At 39.4% G+C, this 27500-nt stretch overlaps 1 protein-coding gene across 1 annotated transcript in view; it reads left to right on the forward strand.

Annotated features, from left to right (window-relative positions):
- TXNRD2 (thioredoxin reductase 2) overlaps positions 1 to 27500 on the forward strand; it is a 566113-nt gene that overhangs the window by 227112 nt on the left and 311501 nt on the right.

Raw genomic sequence — 27500 nt, forward strand, 5'->3', positions numbered from 1 at the left:
GGTTCCCACCCAGCACACAGGTTTCTAGTTAAAATATTTAGAAGTTATAGTTCCCCCTTTTTGGGCACAAATATACACTAAGAAATTAACTGACAACTAATGGGTACTATAAGTGTTTAATAGTTTTCTTTAGTTATTTTGTTAATCTCCTGGTATATAGGGGTCACTATAATTTCTATTTATAACTATACAGCAGAACAATGTGCTTACAGAGATGTGACATTTTTAGGGTAACGTTAATAAATGAATGTAGTTCTTTCGGTCTGTATCGCATGTTTTTTTTTTTTTTAGTGCAGTAGATTGTACTTTTAAAAAATATATATATATATATTTGTGCACTTTGATGCTGGCAATGTGCGGAAAATTAGTTGCCATTTTGTTGGCGCACAATATCACAACATTGATACATTTTCCTTTATGTGCCTATTGAATACATTGGTTTGACATCATTATAGAGACCCTGGAATTCTATTTGTTTAACTCTTGCACCCCTGAAATCAATGTATGCATGCTCCCGACAGCAAGAAGGCTTATTGCACATCAGAGAAGTATAGTCAATGTAGACAAACTGTGCATGTGCAGATCATCTTTCTGTTGGGTGCATGCATGAGCTGTGCGTAGGATCACTCTGTCACTGCACAACCGAAAAGCAATAGGAAAGTAGTGAAGGGACTATATGACTGCATGATTATTTAGTTTAATATTTAACTGATTGCATAGTAAAAGTATAGTTGGGGATGGCACAGAGAATAAATGGGTAGATTTTTACATGGTTTCATTTACCATCACTTTAACTATGTGCTTAACCACTTTACGTGGGTTAAACACAAAGCACTGCAGAGTTGCTAGTGCTACTATGACATGCTCAGAATCATGAATCCGAGCATGTCATTTTCTCATTATAATATCACTTTAAAGGGGCATTAAACATACTTTTTGTAAGCATAGTACTGAGGTTATTCCCTGCCTCCCTCTTGTCATGGGTGCCGCCATGTTGAAATGTATCTTTCACTACATTCCATGGCTGATCTGTTTGCACATGTGCAGCTACTCTCCTTCAGATACCTGCAGTGTAACCTAGTTTCCATAATGGCAGCATGCATAATTAGAGGCAGGTGCTTAAAATGTTTTTAGTGTCTTTTTAATGGGTACTAAGTGTAAAATTCTGCCTAAAAAAGAAATAAACTAAGAAATTATTTTTTTTGTTGTTAAATAAAGAGCTCCTGAGTAAAAAGGCCCCAAAGTTTTCTAATTGCACTTGCATGCAGTGTAAATATATATTAATGTATAAATACAATTATTTCTTTCATGTAATTAGCAAGAGTCCATGAGCTAGTGACGTATGGGATATACATTCCTACCAGGAGGGGCAAAGTTTCCCAAACCTCAAAATGCCTATAAATACACCCCTCACCACACCCACAAATCAGTTTTACAAACTGCCTCCTATGGAGGTGGTGAAGTAAGTTTGTGCTAGATTCTACGTTGATATGCGCTCCGCAACAGGTTGGAGCCCGGTTTTCCTCTCAGCGTGCAGTGAATGTCAGAGGGATGTGAGGAGAGTATTGCCTATTTGAATGCAATGATCTCCTTCTACGGGGTCTATTTCATAGGTTCTCTGTTATCGGTCGTAGAGATTCATCTCTTACCTCCCTTTTCAGATCGACGATATACTCTTATATATATATATATATATATATACCATTACCTCTGCTGATTTTCGTTTCAGTACTGGTTTGGCTTTCTACAACATGTAGACGAGTGTCCTGGGGTAAGTAAGTCTTATTTCTCCAACATAGGTGTGTCCGGTCCACGGCGTCATCCTTACTTGTGGGATATTCTCTTCCCCAACAGGAAATGGCAAAGAGCCCAGCAAAGCTGGTCACATGATCCCTCCTAGGCTCCGCCTACCCCAGTCATTCTCTTTGCCGTTGTACAGGCAACATCTCCACGGAGATGGCTTAGAGTTTTTTAGTGTTTAACTGTAGTTTTTTTTATTCAATCAAGAGTTTGTTATTTTAAAATAGTGCTGGTATGTACTATTTACTCTGAAACAGAAAAGAGATGAAGATTTCTGTTTGTAAGAGGAAAATGATTTTAGCAACCGTTACTAAAATCCATGGCTGTTCCACACAGGACTGTTGAGAGGAATTAACTTCAGTTGGGGGAACAGTGAGCAGACTTTTGCTGCTTGAGGTATGACACATTCTAACAAGACGATGTAATGCTGGAAGCTGTCATTTTCCCTATGGGATCCGGTAAGCCATTTTTATTCAGACAGTAAATAAGGGCTTCACAAGGGCTTATTAAGACTGTAGACATTTTCTGGGCTAAATCGATTCATAATACACATATTTAGCCTTGAGGAATCATTTAATCTGGGTATTTTTGTAAAATAATATCGGCAGGCACTGTTTTAGACACCTTATTCTCTAGGGGCTTTCCCTAATCATAGGCAGAGCCTCATTTTCGCGCCGGTATTGCGCACTTGTTTTTGAGAAGCATGACATGCAGTCGCATGTGTGAGGAGCTCTGATACATAGAAAAGACTTTCTGAAGGCGTCATTTGGTATCGTATTCCCCTTTGGGCTTGGTTGGGTCTCAGCAAAGCAGATACCAGGGACTGTAAAGGGGTTAAAGATAAAAACGGCTCCGGTTCCGTTATTTTAAGGGTTAAAGCTTCCAAATTTGGTGTGCAATACTTTTAAGGCTTTAAGACACTGTGGTGAAATTTTGGTGAATTTTGAACAATTCCTTCATACTTTTTCGCAATTGCAGTAATAAAGTGTGTTCAGTTTAAAATTTAAAGTGACAGTAACGGTTTTATTTTAAAACATTTTTTGTACTTTGTTATCAAGTTTATGCCTGTTTAACATGTCTGAACTACCAGATAGACTGTGTTCTGATTGTGGGGAAGCCAGAGTTCCTTCTCATTTAAATAAATGTGATTTATGTGACAATGACAATGATGCCCAAGATGATTCCTCAAGTGAGGGGAGTAAGCATGGTACTGCATCATTCCCTCCTTCGTCTACACCAGTCTTGCCCACTCAGGAGGCCCCTAGTACATCTAGCGCGCCAATACTCCTTACTATGCAACAATTAACGGCTGTAATGGATAATTCTATCAAAAACATTTTAGCCAAAATGCCCACTTATCAGCGCAAGCGCGACTGCTCTGTTTTAGATACTGAAGAGCATGGGGACGCTGATGATAATGGTTCTGAAATGCCCCTACACCAGTCTGAGGGGGCCAGGGAGGTTTTGTCTGAGGGAGAAATTTCAGATTCAGGGAAAATTTCTCAACAAGCTGAACCCGATGTGATTACATTTAAATTTAAGTTGGAACATCTCCGCGCTCTGCTTAAGGAGGTATTATCCACTCTGGATGATTGTGAGAATTTGATCATCCCAGAGAAACTATGTAAAATGGACAAGTTCCTAGAGGTCCCGGGGCTCCCAGAAGCTTTTCCTATACCCAAGCGGGTGGCGGACATTGTAAATAAAGAATGGGAAAGGCCCGGTATACCTTTCGTCCCTCCCCCCATATTTAAAAAATTGTTTCCTATGGTCGACCCCAGAAAGGACTTATGGCAGACAGTCCCCAAGGTCGAGGGAGCGGTTTCTACTTTAAACAAACGCACCACTATACCCATAGAAGATAGTTGTGCTTTCAAAGATCCTATGGATAAAAAATTAGAAGGTTTGCTTAAAAAGATGTTTGTTCAGCAAGGTTACCTTCTACAACCAATTTCATGCATTGTCCCTGTCACTACAGCCGCGTGTTTCTGGTTCGATGAGCTAGTAAAGGCGATCGATAGTGATTCTCCTCCTTATGAGGAGATTATGGACAGAATCCGTGCTCTCAAATTGGCCAATTCTTTCACCCTAGACGCCACTTTGCAATTGGCTAGGTTAGCGGCGAAAAATTCTGGGTTTGCTATTGTGGCGCGCAGAGCGCTTTGGTTGAAATCTTGGTCAGCGGATGCGTCTTCCAAGAACAAACTACTTAACATTCCTTTCAAGGGGAAAACGCTGTTTGGCCCTGACTTGAAAGAGATTATCTCTGATATCACTGGGGGTAAGGGCCACGCCCTTCCTCAGGATAGGTCTTTCAAGGCCAAAAATAAACCTAATTTTCGTCCCTTTCGTAGAAACGGACCAGCCCCAAGTGCTACGTCCTCTAAGCAAGAGGGTAATACTTCTCAAGCCAAGCCAGCCTGGAGACCAATGCAAGGCTGGAACAAGGGAAAGCAGGCCAAGAAACCTGCCACTGCTACCAAGACAGCATGAAATGTTGGCCCCCGATCCGGGACCGGATCTGGTGGGGGGCAGACTCTCTCTCTTTGCTCAGGCTTGGGCAAGAGATGTTCTGGATCCTTGGGCACTAGAAATAGTCTCCCAAGGTTATCTTCTGGAATTCAAGGGGCTTCCCCCAAGGGGGAGGTTCCACAGGTCTCAATTGTCTTCAGATATAAAGAGACAGGCATTCTTACATTGTGTAGAAGACCTGTTAAAAATGGGAGTGATTCATCCTGTTCCATTAGGAGAACAAGGGATGGGGTTCTACTCCAATCTGTTCATAGTTCCCAAAAAAGAGGGAACGTTCAGACCAATCTTAGATCTCAAGATCTTAAACAAGTTTCTCAAGGTTCCATCGTTCAAAATGGAAACCATTCGAACAATTCTTCCTTCCATCCAGGAAGGTCAATTCATGACCACGGTGGATTTAAAGGATGCGTATCTACATATTCCTATCCACAAGGAACATCATCGGTTCCTAAGGTTCGCATTCCTGGACAAGCATTACCAGTTCGTGGCGCTTCCTTTCGGATTAGCCACTGCTCCAAGGATTTTCACAAAGGTACTAGGGTCCCTTCTAGCGGTACTAAGACCAAGGGGCATTGCAGTAGTTCCTTACTTGGACGACATTCTGATTCAAGCGTCGTCCCTTCCTCAAGCAAAGGCTCACACGGACATAGTCCTGGCCTTTCTCAGATCTCACGGATGGAAAGTGAACGTGGAAAAGAGTTCTCTATCTCCGTCGACAAGGGTTCCCTTCTTGGGAACAATAATAGACTCCTTAGAAATGAGGATTTTTCTGACAGAGGCCAGAAAAACAAAACTTCTAAACTCTTGTCAAACACTTCATTCCGTTCCTCTTCCTTCCATAGCGCAGTGCATGGAAGTAATAGGTTTGATGGTAGCGGCAATGGACATAGTTCCTTTTGCGCGCATTCATCTAAGACCATTACAACTGTGCATGCTCAGTCAGTGGAATGGGGACTATACAGACTTGTCTCCGAAGATACAAGTAAATCAGAGGACCAGAGACTCACTCCGTTGGTGGCTGTCCCTGGACAACCTGTCACAAGGGATGACCTTCCGCAGACCAGAGTGGGTCATTGTCACGACCGACGCCAGTCTGATGGGCTGGGGCGCGGTCTGGGGACCCCTGAAAGCTCAGGGTCTTTGGTCTCGGGAAGAATCTCTTCTACCGATAAATATTCTGGAACTGAGAGCGATATTCAATGCTCTCAAGGCTTGGCCTCAGCTAGCAAAGGCCAAGTTCATACGGTTTCAATCAGACAACATGACGACTGTTGCGTACATCAACCATCAGGGGGGAACAAGGAGTTCCCTGGCGATGGAAGAAGTGACCAAAATCATTCAATGGGCGGAGACTCACTCCTGCCACCTATCTGCAATCCACATCCCAGGAGTGGAAAATTGGGAAGCGGATTTTCTGAGTCGTCAGACATTACATCCGGGGGAGTGGGAACTCCATCCGGAAATCTTTGCCCAAATTACTCAACTGTGGGGCATTCCAGACATGGATCTGATGGCCTCTCGTCAGAACTTCAAGGTTCCTTGCTACGGGTCCAGATCCAGGGATCCCAAGGCGACTCTAGTAGATGCACTAGTAGCACCTTGGACCTTCAAACTAGCTTATGTATTCCCGCCGTTTCCTCTCATCCCCAGGCTGGTAGCCAGGATCAATCAAGAGAGGGCGTCGGTGATCTTGATAGCTCCTGCGTGGCCACGCAGGACTTGGTATGCAGATCTGGTGAATATGTCATCGGCTCCACCATGGAAGCTACCTTTGAGACGAGACCTTCTTGTTCAAGGTCCGTTCGAACATCCGAATCTGATCTCACTCCAGCTGACTGCTTGGAGATTGAACGCTTGATCTTATCAAAACGAGGGTTCTCAGATTCTGTTATTGATACTCTTGTTCAGGCCAGAAAGCCTGTAACTAGAAAAATTTACCACAAAATATGGAAAAAATATATCTGTTGGTGTGAATCTAAAGGATTCCCTTGGGACAAGGTAAAGATTCCTAAGATTCTATCCTTTCTTCAAGAAGGATTGGAGAAAGGATTATCTGCAAGTTCCTTGAAGGGACAGATTTCTGCCTTGTCTGTGTTACTTCACAAAAAGCTGGCAGCTGTGCCAGATGTTCAAGCCTTTGTTCAGGCTCTGGTTAGAATCAAGCCTGTTTACAAACCTTTGACTCCTCCTTGGAGTCTCAACTTAGTTCTTTCAGTTCTTCAGGGGGTTCCGTTTGAACCCTTACATTCCGTTGATATTAAGTTATTATCTTGGAAAGTTTTGTTTTTGGTTGCAATTTCTTCTGCTAGAAGAGTTTCAGAATTATCTGCTCTGCAGTGTTCTCCTCATCTGGTGTTCCATGCAGATAAGGTGGTTTTACGTACTAAACCTGGTTTTCTTCCAAAAGTTGTTTCTAACAAAAACATTAACCAGGAGATAGTCGTACCTTCTTTGTGTCCGAAACCAGTTTCGAAGAAGGAACGTTTGTTGCACAATTTGGATGTTGTCCGCGCTCTAAAATTCTATTTAGATGCTACAAAGGATTTTAGACAAACATCTTCCTTGTTTGTTGTTTATTCTGGTAAAAGGAGAGGTCAAAAAGCAACTTCTACCTCTCTCTCTTTTTGGATTAAAAGCATCATCAGATTGGCTTATGTGACTGCCGGACGGCAGCCTCCTGAAAGAATCACAGCTCATTCCACTAGGGCTGTGGCTTCCACATGGGCCTTCAAGAACGAGGCTTCTGTTGATCAGATATGTAGGGCAGCGACTTGGTCTTCACTGCACACTTTTACCAAATTTTACAAGTTTGATACTTTTGCTTCTTCTGAGGCTATTTTTGGGAGAAAGGTTTTGCAAGCCGTGGTGCCTTCCATTTAGGTGACCTGATTTGCTCCCTCCCTTCATCCGTGTCCTAAAGCTTTGGTATTGGTTCCCACAAGTAAGGATGACGCCGTGGACCGGACACACCTATGTTGGAGAAAACAGATTTTATGTTTACCTGATAAATTACTTTCTCCAACGGTGTGTCCGGTCCACGGCCCGCCCTGGTTTTTTAATCAGGTCTGATAATTTATTTTCTTTAACTACAGTCACCACGGTATCATATGGTTTCTCCTATGCAAATATTCCTCCTTAACGTCGGTCGAATGACTGGGGTAGGCGGAGCCTAGGAGGGATCATGTGACCAGCTTTGCTGGGCTCTTTGCCATTTCCTGTTGGGGAAGAGAATATCCCACAAGTAAGGATGACGCCGTGGACCGGACACACCGTTGGAGAAAGTAATTTATCAGGTAAACATAAATTCTGTTTTTCTGTGACACTCTAAGCTATGGTTGGGCGCTTTTTTATAACTTTTTTAAGTTCTAAATATATGTATTCAAACATTTATTTGCCTTGAGTCAGGATGTTCAACATTCCTTATTTTCAGACAGTCAGTTTCATATTTGGGATAATGCATTTGAATCAATCATTTTTTCTTACCTTAAAAATGTGACTTTTTCCCTGTGGGCTGTTAGGCTCGCGGGGGCTGAAAATGCTTCATTTTATTGCGTCATTCTTGGCGCAGACTTTTTTGGCGCAAAAAATATTTTCTGTTTCCGGCGTCATACGTGTCGCCGGAAGTTGCGTAATTTTTTGACGTTCTTTTGCGCCAAATATGTTGGCGTTCCGGATGTGGCGTCATTTTTGGCGCCAAAAGCATTTAGGCGCCAAATAATGTGGGCGTCTTATTTGGCACTAAAAAAATATGGGCGTCGCTTTTGTCTCCATATTATTTAAGTCTCATTTTTCATTGCTTCTGGTTGCTAGAAGCTTGTTCTTTGGCATTTTTTCCCATTCCTGAAACTGTCATTTAAGGAATTTGATCAATTTTGCTTTATATGTTGTTTTTTCTCTTACATATTGCAAGATGTCTCATGTTGCATCTGAGTCAGAAGATACTTCAGGAAAATCGCTGCCTGGTGCTGGAACTACCAAAGCTAAGTGTATCTGCTGTAAACTTTTGGTAGCTGTTCCTCCAGCTGTTGTTTGTATTAAATGTCATGACAAACTTGTTAATGCAGAAAATATTTCCTTTAGTAATGTACCATTACCTGTTGCAGTTCCATCAACATCTAATGTTCAGAGTGTTCCTGATAACATAAGAGATTTTGTTTCTGAATCTATTAAGAAGGCTATGTCTGTTATTCCTCCTTCTAGTAAACATAAATCCAGATGAATTTTTAAATGAACATCATCATTCTGATTCTAATGATTCTTCTGGTTCAGAGGATTCTGTTTCAGAGGTTGATGCTGATAAATCTTCATATTTATTTAAAATGGAATTTATTCGTTCTTTACTTAAAGAAGTCCTAATTGCATTAGAAATTGAGGATTCTGGTCCTCTTGATACTAAATCTAAACGTTTAGACAAGGTCTTTAAATCTCCTGTAGTTATTCCAGAAGTTTTTCCTGTTCCTGGTGCTATTTATGAAGTAATTTCCAGGGAATGGAATAATTTGGGTAGTTCATTTACTCCTTCTAAACGTTTTAAGCAATTATATCCTGTGCCGTCTGACAGATTAGAGTTTTGGGACAAAATCCCTAAAGTTGATGAGGCTATCTCTACCCTTGCTAAACGTACTACTATTCCTACGGCAGATGGTACTTCCTTTAAGGATCCTTTAGATAGGAAAATTGAATCCTTTCTAAGAAAAGCTTATTTGTGTTCAGGTAATCTTCTTAGACCTGCTATATCTTTGGCGGATGTTGCTGCAGCTTCAACTTTTTGGTTGGAAACTTTAGCGCAACAAGTAACAGATCATGATTCTCATAACATTATTATTCTTCTTCTACATGCTAATAATTTTATCTGTGATTCCATTTTTGATATTATCAGAGTTGATGTCAGGTTTATGTCTCTAGCTATTTTAGCTATAAGAGCTTTATGGCTTAAAACTTGGAATGCTGATATGTCTTCTAAATCGACTCTACTTTCCCTTTCTTTCCAGGGTAATAAATTATTTGGTTCTCAGTTGGATTCTATTATCTCAACTGTTGCTGGTGGGAAAGGAACTTTTTTACCACAGGATAAAAAATCTAAGGGTAAAAACAGGGCTAATAATCGTTTTCGTTCCTTTCGTTTCAACAAAGAACAAAAGCCTGATCCTTCATCCTCAGGAGCAGTTTCAGTTTGGAAACCATCTCCAGTCTGGAATAAATCCAAGCCTTCTAGAAAAGCAAAGCCAGCTTCTAAGTCCACATGAAGGTGCGGCCCTCATTCCAGCTCAGCTGGTAGGGGGCAGATTACGTTTTTTCAAAGAAATTTGGATCAATTCTGTTCACAATCTTTGGATTCAGAACATTATTTCAGAAGGGTACAGAATTGGTTTCAAGATAAGACCTCCTGCAAAGAGATTTTTTCTTTCCCGTGTCCCAGTAAACCCAGCGAAAGCTCAAGCATTTCTGAAATGTGTTTCAGATCTAGAGTTGGCTGGAGTAATTATGCCAGTTCCAGTTCTGGAACAGGGGCTGGGGTTTTATTCGAATCTCTTCATTGTACCAAAGAAGGAGAATTCCTTCAGACCAGTTCTGGATCTAAAAATATTAAATCGTTATGTAAGGATACCAACATTCAAAATGGTAACTGTAAGGACTATCCTGCCTTTTGTTCAGCAAGGGCATTATATGTCTACAATAGATTTACAGGATGCATATCTGCATATTCCGATTCATCCAGCTCACTATCAGTTTCTGAGATTCTCTTTCCTAGACAAGCATTACCAGTTTGTGGCTCTGCCGTTTGGCCTAGCAACAGCTCCAAGAATTTTTACAAAGGTTCTCGGTGCCCTTCTATCTGTAATCAGAGAACAGGGTATTGTGGTATTTCCTTATTTGGACGATATCTTGGTACTTGCTCAGTCTTCACATTTAGCAGAATTTCATACGAATCGACTTTTGTTGTTTCTTCAAAATCATGGTTGGAGGATCAATTCACTAAAAAGTTCATTGATTCCTCAGACAAGGGTAACCATTTTAGGTTTCCAGATAGATTCAGTGTCCATGACTCTGTCTCTGACAGACAAGAGACGTCTAAAATTGGTTTCAGCTTGTCGAAACCTTCAGTCTCAATCATTCCCTTCGGTAGCCTTATGCATGGAAATTCTAGGTCTTATGACTGCTGCATCGGACGCGATCCCCTTTGCTCGTTTTCACATGCGACCTCTTCAGCTCTGTATGCTGAACCAATGGTGCAGGGATTACACAAAGATATCTCAATTAATATCTTTAAAACCGATTGTACGACACTCTCTGACGTGGTGGACAGATCACCATCGTTTAGTTCAGGGGGCTTCTTTTGTTCTTCCGACCTGGACTGTAATTTCAACAGATGCAAGTCTTACAGGTTGGGGAGCTGTGTGGGGGTCTCTGACAGCACAAGGGGTTTGGGAATCTGAGGAGGTGAGATTACCGATCAATATTTTGGAACTCTGTGCAATTTTCAGAGCTCTTCAGTCTTGGCCTCTTCTGAAGAGAGAATCGTTCATTTGTTTTCAGACAGACAATGTCACAACTGTGGCATACATCAATCATCAAGGAGGGACTCACAGTCCTCTGGCTATGAAAGAAGTATCTCGAATTCTGGTTTGGGCGGAATCCAGCTCCTGTCTAATCTCTGCGGTTCATATTCCAGGTATAGACAATTGGGAAGCGGATTATCTCAGTCGCCAAACGTTGCATCCGGGCGAATGGTCTCTTCACCCAGAGGTATTTCTTCAGATTGTTCAAATGTGGGAACTTCCAGAAATAGATCTGATGGTTTCTCATCTAAACAAGAAACTTCCCAGGTATCTGTCCAGATCCCGGGATCCTCAGGCGGAGGCAGTGGATGCATTATCACTTCCTTGGAAGTATCATCCTGCCTATATCTTTCCGCCTCTAGTTCTTCTTCCAAGAGTAATATCCAAGATTCTGAAGGAATGCTCGTTTGTTCTGCTGGTAGCTCCAGCATGGCCTCACAGGTTTTGGTATGCGGATCTTGTCCGGATGGCCTCTTGCCAGCCGTGGACTCTTCCGTTAAGACCAGACCTTCTGTCGCAAGGTCCTTTTTTCCATCAGGATCTCAAATCCTTAAATTTAAAGGTATGGAGATTGAACGCTTGATTCTTGGTCAAAGAGGTTTCTCTGACTCTGTGATTAATACTATGTTACAGGCTCGTAAATCTGTATCTAGAGAGATATATTATAGAGTCTGGAAGACTTATATTTCTTGGTGTCTTTCTCATCATTTTTCCTGGCATTCTTTTAGAATTCCGAGAATTTTACAGTTTCTTCAGGATGGTTTAGATAAAGGTTTGTCCGCAAGTTCCTTGAATGGTCAAAATCTCTGCTCTTTCTGTTCTTTTTCACAGAAAGATTGCTAATCTTCCTGATATTCATTGTTTTGTACAAGCCTTGGTTCGTATAACACCTGTCATTAAGTCAATTTCTCCTCCTTGGAGTTTGAATTTGGTTCTGGGGGCTCTTCAAGCTCCTCCGTTTGAACCTATGCATTCATTGGACATTAAATTACTTTCTTGGAAAGTTTTGTTCCTTTTGGCCATCTCTTCTGCCAGAAGAGTCTCTGAATTGTCTGCTCTTTCTTGTGAGTCTCCTTTTCTGATTTTTCATCAAGATAAGGCGGTGTTGCGAACTTCTTTTAAATTTTTACCTAAGGTTGTGAATTCCAACAACATTAGTAGAGAAATTGTAGTTCCTTCATTATGCCTTAATCCTAAGAATTCTAAGGAGAAATCATTGCATTCTTTGGATGTTGTTAGAGCTTTGAAATATTATGTTGAAGCTACTAAGACTTTCCGAAAGACTTCTAGTCTATTTGTCATCTTTTCCGGTTCTAGAAAAGGCCAGAAAGCTTCTGCCATTTCTTTGGCATCTTGGTTGAAATCTTTAATTCATCATGCCTATGTTGAGTCGGGTAAAACTCCGCCTCAGAGGATTACAGCTCATTCTACTAGGTCAGTTTCTACTTCCTGGGCGTTTAGGAATGAAGCTTCGGTTGATCAGATTTGCAAAGCAGCAACTTGGTCTTCTTTGCATACTTTCACTAAATTCTACCATTTTGATGTGTTTTCTTCTTCTGAAGCAGTTTTTGGTAGAAAAGTACTTCAGGCAGCTGTTTCAGTTTGAATCTTCTGCTTATGTTTTCATTTAAACTTTATTTTGGGTGTGGATTATTTTCAGCAGGAATTGGCTGTCTTTATTTTATCCCTCCCTCTCTAGTGACTCTTGCGTGGAAAGATCCACATCTTGGGTAGTCATTATCCCATACGTCACTAGCTCATGGACTCTTGCTAATTACATGAAAGAAAACATAATTTATGTAAGAACTTACCTGATAAATTAATTTCTTTCATATTAGCAAGAGTCCATGAGGCCCACCCTTTTTTGTGGTGGTTATGATTTTTTTGTATAAAGCACAATTATTCCAATTCCTTATTTTTTATGCTTTCGCACTTTTTTCTTATCACCCCACTTCTTGGCTATTCGTTAAACTGATTTGTGGGTGTGGTGAGGGGGTGTATTTATAGGCATTTTGAGGTTTGGGAAACTTTGCCCCTCCTGGTAGGAATGTATATCCCATACGTCACTAGCTCATGGACTCTTGCTAATATGAAAGAAATGAATTTATCAGGTAAGTTCTTACATAAATTATGTTTTTCCCCCATTCCCAAAATTGTGTGCATGGCAACAACTAAAATGTTTTTTCTCTTTTTTCATGTTGTTAATGTGTCTGCATAAACTTGATTAATGTGAGGAAGCTGCATAAAAATGTATCCTTCCAATACATATCGGTGAAAATGCTGCTTTTGTCCCCTTACTGTTAATGCAAGTCGTAACAGTGTCATTTGGGAGTCTAATGTTTACATGTTGCATTCCAGAGTCTTAGTCAAAATAAGCCTTGAGGGGCTACTGTAACATTTCTGTACATTATCAGCTTCCATTTCAACAGCTGGGAGAGGGGATTGTTCAGATGGAGAAGTTTGAAACCTGACTCATTGATTACAGAAATAGATACGTATGGGTATAAAGTATATGTACATATTTTCCTGCCATAAGAGCATGGACAATTACATGGGCAATTATACATACAAAGGTAAATATAATAAATATATTCATTCACATTTCTCTATTTTAAAAATACATTTATCTCATGACTTTTAACATAGTTTTAAATAGTGGCAAACACCATTAGAATGTAAAAATCTATGGCCATCTCGCCCAAGTAATGCCTTTGTGGTATATTACTGAATTTGCTTACAAGATTCATGTGAGGAGAGTTCCATTTCAAATTCTTGTCAGCTAGGTAGGCCTAGAGCTTTAAGGCCTGCTTCTCCATCTCAGACTTTATCTCAAAAATATATATGCATAAATTAACTAAATTGTACCTGCCTACCTAGATAATATAAGCATTTCTCCTCATCCAGCAACATGTGTCCACAAGCTTTTGTGCCGTTGGAGCAATATTGCATATTAGGTGGATAGGTCCTGTTTTAAATTTTTTGGAAAGTGATATATAACCTTATATAGAAAATTCTAGAAGTGTGTTTTGTAGGCTTTGTTGAATAAGGTATGTAGATCGTTTGATAGAAGAGCAGAAAAAACTTTTCACTCGCATTTGCTTGACATCCAATCAGATTGAAATGTTTTGAATTTACAGTCACTGTGACCACTTTTTCTTCCCTGAGCAAGGAGTATTTCTCTGTGAAGCCACCCTGTATGACAACTGTTGGAAAACCTTGTGCTCGCATATTTATCTGGTATACTGAGCACTGTTTGTATAGACCTGTCATTACTCTGCCCGAAATTCTTTTCTATGAGGACTTCTGGATAAACTTACTCTTTTCCACTTGGCCAGTTTATTTTTCTGTAATACATCTATAGCACCTCAGCATTTACATTTTCAGCACTGTGGTTAGAAACCTTGAGGCACTAAGAAGTTAGGGCTTAGCCTATTGTGGTCTTTTCACTTTCCTTGAGGATCCTCATGATCTCCTGGAAAACAAGACCCCAAAAATGTTCTTCAAACCCTGTCCAAATGTCACTATTTCTCCATAGGCCCATCAGATCTTCAATTAGTTTTTTGGTAACACTGGGTCTTATCCCACTCATTTTGCATAAATGAGAACAAGGATTGTATTCAACATTTCTATTACTGCCAAAAAGGTATAGTATTTTCTGTACACTTCTGGACCATAAGACTGTAGCCAAGTTTGTCAAATGTTCCTAATTCAACTCCATTTTATTGTTAAAAAAGAATAAAAAACAGAGGCGCCACCATGGCCTAATATCGCCAGTACAGGTAAAATGAGCAGCAATATGAGAATGTGAATACTCACAAACATAAAGCACCCCACTGGTGCTAGTAGAGCAGACTGACACTTCTCAGTGGTTCAGCACACTGTATCCAAAGCGCAGAGACATTCAGGAATCCTCTGACACTCCAATGTATATGTGCCTATGGATAAAGGAAAAAGCAACACGACATGGCCCAATATGATCAGGACAAGGGGAAAATAATACCAATAGCTTGCACTTACAAGATGGTGGGCACCTGCAGGTGCAATCTCAGCAAATTGGAGCCAAAACGTCGCCCAGTAGACTTAAAACAGCAATCCTCAACAGGAACCAGGATCAACGATATAATTTATCACAGGAGGTGAAAAAAATACACACAATAGCAAGTGTATAAAAGTATAAAAAGTCTTTATTAACACAGCAACTAGTTTCTCAGCCTACTCAGGGCTGTTTCATCAGATAGCCTGATGAAACAGCCCTGAGTAGGCTGAGAAACTAGTTGCTGTGTTAATAAAGACTTTTTATACTTTTATACACTTGCTTTTGTGTGTATTTTTTTCACCTCCTGGGATAAATTATATCGTTGATCCTGGTTCCTGTTGAGGATTGCTGTTTTAAGTCTACTGGGCGACGTTTTGGCTCCAGTTTGCTGAGATTGCACCTGCAGGTGCCCACCATCTTGTAAGTGCAAGCTATTGGTATTATTTTCCCCTTGTCCTGATGATATTGGGCCATGTCGTGTTGCTTTTTCCTTTATCCATAGGCACATATACATTGGAGTGTCAGAGGATTCCTGACTGTCTCTGCGCTTTGGATACAGTGTGCTGAACCACTGAGAAGTGTCAGTCTGCTCTACTAGCACCAGTGGGGTGCTTTATGTTTGTGAGTATTCACATTCTCATATTGCTGCTCATTTTACCTGTACTGGCGATATTAGGCCATGGTGGCGCCTCTGTTTTTTATTCTTTTTTAGATTCCATACTACAGGATAGCCATCCTTTGACAGAGTGCAGCCTCAAACATCTGGGAACTGTCATTACCCTGGACCCATAGACTTTCACATTATCATTATTTGGTTTTGAATTGGTTTTAATATTTTTTCCAATCTATGTTTATATTCCAGTAATATATATACAGGTATATATATATATATATATATATATATATATATATATATATATATATATATAGTTTTTTACTATTATCATTTTCAGCATTGTGGTTACTTACTTATGTCCACATTTTAGATTTTTTAGGGTTTTATTTATAGTTTTATTATTGTTGCTATTATCATATTTCTAGATTTAGGCCTGTTTTTTTCTGTTGAGACATTACAAGCACTACCATATCACCTATTATATTGAAACTGAGGAAGCGCCTCCTAAGGGCGTAGTGTGTCCACTGAGTACACACCACTCTCTCCATGCATCCATTTTATTGTTATGGAACACTGACAATAAATATCTACCATGGACCTCAGAAATGTTTATCTTTTTAAGGCTTGTTTAGCTTCTCTTTAAATGCTTCTTGTTTTGAATCATTCTACCCACCAAATAGACACTCAGCAAAGTTGCTCACTCTTTCTCAAAGGTCTATTTCATATAGTAGAACCCATTACAGTGCTACTTGTGTTGTATAGTATAGGCTCCATAACAAAAATAAAATTGCATCCATTGTAATGTCACTCGCTGAAAAATCCCCACTTCATTTTGCAGCCTAGTTGTAATTATATCCCAACTGTAGGTGGTGCTCACCTTGCAGGCACAGAACATAGTAGATGAAGTAGCAGGAGATTAAAGGAAAGTTTGGCTTTTGTTTAGTGCTTGTGGCTCACTGTCCTTCTGGAGTATTGAGGTCGTGGGTGATGACAGGAAAATGCGTGAATGCAGCCTCCATTATTGGGGGAGTGCCCTTGATGATTCATGTTTGCATGAGTGCTGTGAAAGTGAGATACCAGACTTTATCCAAACTAATGATGGCCCCATGAGAAGAGTGGGGCTTTATCTTTGACTACTGTGTTACCTTCATGGGGTAAATGATCAGCTGCATAGGGGCAGGATTAGAAAGCAGCTTGTATGTATAGCAGTGAAGGCCTAAAACATCCCCTAGAACATAATCATTTGACTGTATTCCTGTTACTCTGTGTGCCTATTAACCTATGGTAAATAACTTTTCCTTTTATTGGCAATGAGAGTCCATGAGAACATAACCTATGGGTATTACTTAACCTGGCCACCAAGGTAGGCAGAGAGATGTTCTCTTTAAATCTAGCCGTTTATTAGCAGAAATAAAATGTATGTTAGTTTGTTATTGCTTAATCACCTAGATGATAATTTGATTGATAAAAAAAGCTATAACTCTTTTTGATTAAAGGGATATAAAACCCAATTTTTTCTTTCATGATTTAGAGTATGCAACTTTCTAATTTACACATGTTATCAATTTTTCTTCGTTCTCTTAGTATCTTTATTTGAAAAAGCTGGAATGTAAGCTTAGTAGCCGGCCCATTTTTGGTTCAGCACCCTCGATAGCACTTGCTGATTGGTGGCTACAATAAATGTAGCCACCAATCAGCAAGCACTATCCAGTGTTCTGACCCAAAAATGGGCCAGTTCCTAAGCTTACATTCCAGCTTTTTAAAATAAAGAAGCCACCAATCAGCAAGCACTATCCAGGGTTCTGAACCAAAAATGGCCCGGCTCCTAAGCTTACATTTCAACTTTTTCAAATAAAGATACCAAGAGAATGAAGAAAAAGTTGTAATAGGAGTAAATTAGAAAGTTGCTTTAAATGGCATGCTCTATCTGACTCATGAAAGAAAACAATTGGGTTTCATATCCCTTTTAAGGTACATGAACATAATACGTTTCTGTAGCTTTGCAATAGAATAACATATTAGCACAGTGTAAACAGGTCAGATTAACACCTTATTTGCTGCTTTTGTTTTTCTAAAGACAATCTTCAATTACTTTATTTAGATGAGCTAATCCAGACTGTTGTTGCAATAGACACAGAAGCCACGGTCATTTTGTTTAAAAAAATATATATTTCTTTCATGTAATTGACAAGAGTCCATGAACTAGTGACGTATGGGATATACATTCCTACCAGGAGTGGCAAAGTTTCCCAAACCTCAAAATGCCTATAAATACACCCCCCACCACCCACAATTCAGTTTTACAAACTTTGCCTCCTATGGAGGTGGTGAAGTAAGTTTGTGCTAGATTCTACGTTGATATGCGCTTCTCAGCATGCTGAAGCCCGGTTCCTCTCAGAGTGCAGTGAATGACAGAGGGATGTGAAGGTAGTATTACCTATTGAATGCAATGGTCATCCTAACGGGGATCTATTTCATAGGTTCTCTGTTATCGGTCGTAGAGATTCATCTCCTACCTCCCTTTTCAGATCGACGATATACTCTTATATACCATTACCTCTGCTGACTCTCGTTTCAGTACTGGTTTGGCTATCTACTTTATGTAGATGAGTGTCTTTTGGTAAGTATGTTTTCCTTTATTAAGACACTCTCAGCTATGGTTTGGCACTTTAAATGTAAAGTTCTAAATATAATGTTTGTACTGAATCATGTTTTGCCATGTTTCAGGTTTATCAGTATATTTCCTTTTTGCAGACTGTCGGTTTCATTTTGGGAAATGCACATATTTTAAAAAAAAAATAATAATTTCTTGCCTGAAATTTTTCAAATTGACTTTTTTCGAAATTGCAGGCTGTTAAGCTCGCGGGTGCGCAAAATGCTATAATTTATTGTCTCTTTTGGCGCGAGAATTACGTTTGTTGATGTATTTTTGTCATTTCCGGCGTCTTGGCGACGAGAATTTTCATGTAGTTGCGTCATCTATGACACTCGTGTTTGTTGCAGACGTTTTTGGCGCCAAAAATATTTTAGCAGTTGTGGGCTTCATACTTGGCGAAAGACTTTTGACATTATTTAAGTCTTCATGTATTTTTGCTTCTGGTTTCCAGAGGCTTATTCTGTTTGCATTTTTTCCCATTCCTGAAACTGTCATATAAGGAAATTGATAATTTTGCTTTATATGTTATTTTTTTCTCTTACATATTGCAAGATGTCTCAATCTGATCCTGTTTCAGAATCCACTATTGGAATCCTGCTGCCTGATGTCGGTTCTACCAAAGCTAAGTGCATTTGTTGTAAACTTGTGGTAACTGTTCCTCCGACTGTAGTTTGTGATAGTTGTCATGACAAACTTTTACATGCAGAAAATATTTCCATTAGTAGTAATCCATTACCTGTTGTTATTCCTTCAACATCTAATGCTCAGGATATTCCTGTTAATGTGAGAGAATTTGTTTCTAATTCTATTCAGAAGCCTTTGTCTGTCATACCACCTTCTAATAAACGTAAAAGGTCTTTTAAAACTTCTCATAAAATTGATTAATTTTTAAATGACCGACAACATTCTGATTTATCTATCTCTGATGAGGATCTATCTGGTTCAGAAGATTCTGCCTCAGATATTGACACTGACAAATCTTCATACTTATTTAAAATGGAGTATATTCGTTCCTTATTGAAGGAGATGTTGATTGCATTAGATATGGGGGAGACTAGTCCTCTTGATATTAAGCAGAGAAAAAGTATGATAATATAACATACAATAGGGTGCGCAAGACAATATACGAAAGGAATGTGCAATAAGTAAGTCTATATAGTGAATGTAAATAGTGAATTTGCTAGTGATCATATAATGTTCATTAAATTAGATAGTCGTGTTGTGACAAAAAAACAAATCAAACTAGTGTAATAGGCTTTGCAAAAAGGTTTATAAAAGATATATATCGTCTTGTTCTGTTGCTGGTGAAAAAGTAAAAAATCCAATACTAATAAATACCTAATTGGTGAAAAAGGAATAGGTGTAACCAATGCTAACTTTGATGCGATATTATCTTGCAAAATGATATTTTTCAAAGATCTTATAAAGCCTATAGTGTACAAATCAATATAAATATAAATTCACAAAAAACCCACAGTAATGTCCAGCAAACAAAAGCAAACAGTGGATAGAATCGCTGTCAAAATCAGCAAATGTGTAAAGGCTGCTTCGCTCCAAACCGGTGGTGAGTCGGATAATCTGTAAAATTGAAAGCAAAAAAAGAGAGAGCGCCTAATGGTGTGATATCGTCTGGGACCAGGTAGATACAATCATTAACACCATCAGCCAAATGGATACTCACAAAAGGGTTGGCACTCACAGGTAGTGCATGCAGGCAGGCTGACCTTAATACAGCAGTCAGTACGCTGAATATGTGAAATTCGTATTGAAGATCTGTTGTAATAGAAGAGAAAGAGAGCGCCTAATAGTGCAATAACGTCTGAACCCAAGCAGACACAGACAAAACAGCGGTAACAGCAAGATGGATACTCACAAGAGAGTTGGCACTCGCAGGTAGTGCATTCAGGCAGGCTGACCTTAATACAGCAGTCAGTACGCTGAAATTTTAGGATTCATATCCCACTGGCCGATAGTATGGTTGTTTGTAGCCCTTATCAGCTCGGGCTTGTCCTCCGCACACAACGTGTGCACTGAATCAGCGTCTGAGACTCGGCTGTTCTGTGATGAAAGGTAATCCTCTGAGTGTGACGTGGGTAATCCAAATAGTGTACCTGAAGCTGTGTAATAGCTCAGAGTGTACACAATGTGGAATGGTTGTTAGTCCAATATGGTAATAACAAAGTAAAAATGTAAAGCTAAAAAATGAGGAAACGGCCAGTGAGCATTACGGCCGAGAAACGCGTTGTATTAAGCTCTAAATAAATCCTTTTTTAATATTAATCACCTAGCATTTGTTTGCTGACTTCCTTTTTTAAGTTTTCTGGTTTTAAACATTTTTTAGCTTTACATTTTTACTTTGTTATTACCATATTGGACTAACAACCATTCCACATTGTGTGCACTCTGAGCTATTACACAGCTTCAGGTACACTATTTGGATTACCCACGTCACACTCAGAGGATTACCTTTCATCACAGAACAGCTGAGTCTCAGACGCTGATTCAGTGCACACGTTGTGTGAGGAGGACAAGCCCGAGCTGATAAGGGCTACATATAACCATACTATCGGCCAGTAGGATATGAATCCTAAAATTTCAGCGTACTGACTGCTGTATTAAGGTCAGCCTGCCTGAATGCACTACTTGCGAGTGCCAACTCTCTTGTGAGTATCCATCTTGCTGTTACCGCTGTTTTGTCTGTGTCTGCTTGGGTTCAGACGTTATTGCACTATTAGGCGCTCTCTTTCTCTTCTATTACAACAGATCTTCTATACGAATTTCACATATTCAGCATACTGACTGCTGTATTAAGGTCAGCCTGCCTGTATGCACTACCTGTGAGTGCCAACCCTTTTGTGAGTATCCATTTGGCTGATGCTGTTAATGATTGTATCTACCTGGTCCCAGACGATATCACACCATTAGGCACTCTCTCTTTTTTTGCTTTCTCTTGATATTAAAACCAGTAAACGTTTAAATTCAGTTTTTAAACCTCATGTAGTTATTCCAGAGGTTTTTCCAGTTCCTGATGCTATTTCAGATGTAATTTCTAGGGAATGGAATAGACTGGGTACTTCTTTTACTCCTCCTTCAAGGTTTAAGAAACTGTACCCTTTGCCGTCTGATAGATTGGAGTTTTGGGAAAAGATCCCCAAAGTTGATGGGGCCATCTCTACTCTTGCTAAACGTACTACTATTCCTACGGCAGATAGTACTTCTTTTAAAGATCCTTTAGATAGGAAACTTGAATCTTATCTAAGGAAAGCTTATTTATGTTCAGGTCATCTTCTTAGGTCTGCTATTTCTTTGGCTGATGTTGCAGCTGCTTCAACTTTTTGGTTGGAAACCCTAGCGCAACAAGTATCAGATCATAATGTTAAGTTAATTCAACATGCTAATAATTTCATTTGTGATGCTATTTTTGATATCATCAGAATTGATGTCAGATATGTCTTTAGCTATATTAGCTAGAAGAGCTTTATGGCTTAAATCTTGGAATGCTGATATGACTTCTAAATCAACCTTGCTATCTCTCTCTTTCCAAGGTAATAAATTATTTGGTTCTCAGTTGGATTCAATTATTTCAACTGTCACTGGGGGAAGGGAGCCTTTTTTGCCGCAGGATAAAAAAATCTAAGGGTAAATTTAAGGCTGCTAACCGTTTTCGTTCCTTTCGACAAAATAAGGAACAGAAACCTGATCTTTCCCCTAAGGGAACGTTTTCCAATTGGAAGCCTTCTTCAGTCTGGAATAAATCCAAGCCATTTAAAAGGTCTAAATCAACCCCCAAGTCCGCATGAAGGTGCGGCCCTCATTCAAGCTCAGCTGGTAGGGGGCAGACTAAAATTCTTCAAGGATGTTTGGATCAATTCAATCCAAAATCATTGGATTCAGAACATTGTTTCTCAAAGGTACAGAATAGGTTTCAACATAAGACCGCCTGTGAGAAGTTTCTTTCTCTCACGCATTCCAGTGTACCCAGAAAAGGCTCAGGCTTTCCTGAAGTGTGTTTCTGTCATGCTACTGTCCCTTTAATTAGAGGCATGCACCTTTTTCTCACTCTGCCTATTTAACCACACCTCTTAGTTGCTTGTTATTGTGGCATGTGTTCACTTCTCTGGAATACAGCACCTAAAGCCTACTCATTTGTATTAACTGAAGTACAAGACTTGCCTGCTCATTTTCTGAGCATTCTGGATTTTCATTACTCAGTAGCTGCAATAAGCTGTGTGCAGCTCTGCCTTTCTCTGACACACCTTTCTCACAGCCTGGATCACAACCAGACCTGCAGACTGCATCAGCCGCCATAACAGCGTGTCTTCTCTGAGTAGAGCCTGCTCTATCTGGGATCCCAGCACCGGTAACTACACTATATGCAATATTGCGTGACACATGTAAGTTATTTTGCTACAAGTCTAAAGTAACAACTTATAACGTGTAATTTGTATTATTCTAACAGCCTTAATAATATTCCTCATACCAGTAGCCTGATTTCTATTCCTGTGGTTTCCTACCTGTATCCTTAACCAGTGTTCATAACAATTGTTATTCTATTAACCCTTTGTGGCGCTTGGGGCTATGGGAATATATGACCTGCACTCACATGTTATCAAGGGTTAACATACTAAACTGCCTATTTACTGACACTTATATAAAAGGCCGTATAAGGATCATAAGCAGGCTACAAATACATAAGAAATGAGATTAACCCCTAATTCCCTAACTCTGTAAAAATAGATTCAGTAAACAGCATTACAGTTTCAGACCTGGAGGTATCTGGGGTAATTGTGCCAGTTCCTGTTCAGGAACGGGGTCTGGGGTTTTATTCAAATCTGTTCGTTGTCCCAAAGAAGGAGAATTCTTTCAGGCCAGTTCTGGATCTAAAAATTTTGAACCGTTACGTGAGAATTCCAACATTCGAAATGGTGACTATAAGGACTATTCTGCCTTTTGTTCAGCAAGGGTATTATATGTCCACAATAGACTTGCAGGATGCCTATCTTCATATTCCGATTCATCCAGATCACCATCAGTTCCTGAGATTCTCTTTTCTAGACAAGCATTACCAATTTGTTGCTCTTCCTTTTGGCCTAGCGACAGCTCCAAGGATCTTTTCAAAGGTTCTCGGTGCCCTACTCTCTGTAATAAGAGAGCGGGGTATTGCGGTGTTTCCTTATTTGGACGATATCTTGGTACTTGCTCAGTCTTTACGTTCTGCAGAATCTCACACGAATCAACTAGTGTTGTTTCTTCAAAAACATGGTTGGCGGATCAATTTACCAAAAAGTTCTTTGACTCCTCAGACAAAGGTAACCTTTTTAGGTTTCCAAATAGATTCAGTATCCATGACTTTGTCTCTAACAGACAAGAGACGTCTGAAATTGGTTACAGCTTGTCGTAACCTTCAGTTTCAATCATTCCCAGTAGCTATGTGCATGGAGGTTTTAGGTCTTATGACTGCAGCATCGGACGTGATCCCTTTTGCTCGTTTTCGCATGAGACCTCTTCAGCTTTGTATGCAGATTCAGTGGTGCAGGGATTATACAAGGATATCACAATTAATATCCTTAAATCCCAATGTTCGACTATCTCTGACTTGGTGGTTAGGTCACCATCGTTTAGTTCAGGGGGCCTCTTTTGTTCGTCCAACCTGGACTGTGATCACAACAGATGCGTTGACACTTCCTTGGAGTTATCAACCTGCTTATATCTTTCCGCCTCTAGTTCTTCTTCCAAGAGTGATTTCCAAAATCATAATGGAGCGTTTGTTTGTTCTGCTGGTGGCTCCAGCATGGCCACACAGGTTTTGGTATGCGGATCTTGTTCGGATGTCCAGTTGCCAACTTTGGCCACTTCCGTTAAGGCCAGACCTTCTGTCTCAAGGCCCTTTTTCCATCAGGATCTCAAATCATTAAATTTGAAGGTATGGAGATTGAACGCTTAGTGCTTAGTCATAGAGGTTTATGTGACTCAGTGATTAATACTATGTTGCAGGCTCGTAAATCTGTGTCTAGAAAGATCTATTATCGAGTTTGGAAGACTTACATTTCATGGTGTTCTTCTCATAAATTCTCTTGGCATTCTTTTATAATTCCTAGAATTTTACAGTTTCTTCAGGATGGTTTAGATAAGGGTTTGTCTGCAAGTTCCTTGAAAGGACAAATCTCTGCTCTTTCTGTTCTGTTTCACAGAAAAATTGCTAATCTTCCTGATATTCATTGTTTTGTACATTCTTTGGTTCGTTAAGCCTGTCATTAAATCAATCTCTCCTCCTTGGAGTATTAATTTGGTTTTGAAAGCTTTACAGGCTCCGTTTGAGCCTATGCATTCTCTGGACATTAAATTACTTTTTTGGAAAGTATTGTTCCTTTTTGGCCATCTCTTCTGCTAGAAGAGTTTCTGAATTATCTGCTCTTTCTTGTGAGTCTCCTTTTCTGATTTTTCATCAGGATAAGGCGGTCTTGCGGACTTCATTTAAATTTTTACCTAAGGTTGTGAATTCCAACACCATTAGTAGAGAAATTGTTGTCCCTTCATTGTATCCTAATCCTAAGAATTCTCTGGAGAGATCTTTACATTCTTTGGATGTGGTAAGAGCTTTGAAATATTATGTTGAAGCTACTAAAGATTTCAGAAAGACTTCTAGTCTATTTGTTATCTTTTCTGGTTCTAGGAAAGGTCAGAAGGCCTCTGCCATTTCTTTGGCATCTTGGTTAAAGCTTTTGGTTCATCATGCTTATTTGGAGTCGGGTAAATCCCCGCCTTAGAAGATTACGGCTCATTCTACTAGGTCAGTTTCTACTTCCTGGGCTTTTAGGAATGAAGCTTCTGTTGATCAGATTTGCAAAGCAGCAACTTGGTCTTCTTTGCATACTTTTACTAAATTCTACCATTTTGATGTTTTTTTTTTCTTCAGAAGCAGTTTTTGGTAGAAAAGTACTTCAGGCAGCTGTTTCAGTTTGATTCTTCTGCTTATAATTTCAGTTTTTTTCATTATAAGATTAACATTTTTGATTTGGGTTGTGGATTAATTTTTCAGCGGAATTGGCTGTCTTTATTTTTATCCTTCCCTGTTGCGTGGAGTGCCACATCTTGGGTATTTGCTATCCCATACGTCACTAGCTCATGGACTCTTGCCAATTACATGAAAGACAACATAATTTACATAAGAATTTACCTGATAAAATCATTCCTTTCATATTGGCAAGAGTCCATGAGACCCACCCTTTTTTATGGTGGTTATGATTTTTTTGTCTAAAGCACAATTATTCCAATTCCTTGTTGATGCTTTCGCTCCTTTCTTATCACCCCACTTCTTGGCTATTCGTTAAACTGAATTGTGGGTGTGGTGGGGGGTGTATTTATAGGCATTTTGAGGTTTGGGAAACTTTCCCCCTCCTGGTAGGAATGTATATCCCATACGTCACTAGCTCATGGACTCTTGCCAATATAAAATAAATGAATTTATCAGGTAAATTCTTACATAAATTTATGTTTTTGCGACTCCTTATCTGATAACCATTGCTGGGGCCAATTAGGGAAAGATATACTGTACAGTGAATTGGACTTGTGACGTCTGCTTTAGGCACTTACATTTATTAGAACTGGAAAACCCTCAGTTTTCAGAATTTTATTACAGTAAAAGGGGGGAAATAAACAATGAAAATATTTTGCAATAATATTTGAATGTTTTTACTATGCCTAATTAAACCTAATGTGTTTTATTTATGCTAAGAGGGATACTACTTTAGTAGATGATGTTGAAGTATTTTACTTTAAAGGCACATGATACCCCAATAATACATTTTATGATTCAGATATTGTATATCATTTTTAACTTTTCAATTTACCTTCTATCTAATTTGTCATTCCCTTGGTATCCTTTGTGAAAAAAGCATACCTAGATAGGCTCAGGAGAAGCAATGCCTTTCTGGGAGCTAGCTGCCGATTGGTGCCTGCACTTATATTCCTTTTGCCATTGGCTCACCAAATGTGTTCAGCTAGTTCCCAGTAGTGCATTGTTGCTCCTTTAACAAAATATACCAAGAGAATGAAACTAATTTGATAACAGAAACAAATTGAAAAGTTGTTTAACCCCTTAACAACCATGACGTACCATGTATGTCGCCGGTCGTTAAGGGTTTCCTTGCTAACAATAGCGTGTGTCACGCCGCAAGCGGTGATACCACATTTTTGTACCCTCCCTTCTGATCACTGGAAATAGCGCTGTCTCATTGCTGGTGGCGAGACCGCTCTATCTGTAATGCAATCCCCATTAAAAAAACAGCGACACACAGGGCACGTCACTGGTCCTTAAGGGGTTAAAAATGTATGCTCTATCTGAATCATGAATAGAAAAAATTTTGGTTTTATATCCCTATAAGTAATGGTATGTTTGCAAAGATGATTTTCTCTTATGTGACTCTGATTTCATGCTTATGTATGGGAATGGCTTTGTAGTATCAATGACTGATGTGTGATCTGTGTAGTTCTGTTTCTTTCCTCCACCTTCTCATGTATAAATCATATGTAGTGCTGTAATATACTTTTCTGGTTAACTTTTATATATAGTGTCCAGCCCCGCACTATGATTTGTTAAGGTGCATTAAACTCTAAGAAGAAGGGGAGCGAGGATAAAAAAAAAAAAAATTATATATATATATATATATATATATATATATATATTAGCGCTGTGGAATCTGTTGGCGCTCTACAAATAACCGATAATATATATATATATATATATATATACATACTGTGGGTAGAGTTTGACCATTGGTGAGCATTGGCTGCAAACTAGGTGTGTGTTTGTTGTAATAATGTTAACACATATGTTAATAATATATGGAAGACTGCAGAAAGGTGTTGTGATCACATATTGTTTGCTGTCCCTTTAAGGAGTTGATCTTAAAACACCACGCAGTGTATATCTGTGCAGCCCCATAGGATAGAAGCAAATATGTGCATAAGTAAAAGGGGGGGACCTGCTCTATTGGTCCCACAAGGATAAAGTGTTTTTATTTATTAACTGCACAGAAACATGTTCAATGTAATATATATTAAAATGACCTTTTAGATGTAATGAAGAAAAAATATTTAATGTCCCTTTAAAGTTTCAGAATGGAAGCTTATGGTCCAGATAGAGCATGCAATTTTAAGAGACTTTTCAATGTACTACTTTTATCAAATTGACTTAATTATCTTAGTATCTTTTGTTGAAAAGCATATCTAGGTTGGCTCACCAGATGTGTTCAGTAGTACTTTGCTGCTCTGGAGCTCACTCGTGTTAGACCTCTTTGT

Source organism: Bombina bombina, chromosome 2 (genome assembly GCF_027579735.1).
Source record: "Bombina bombina isolate aBomBom1 chromosome 2, aBomBom1.pri, whole genome shotgun sequence".
NCBI lineage: Eukaryota > Metazoa > Chordata > Amphibia > Anura > Bombinatoridae > Bombina > Bombina bombina.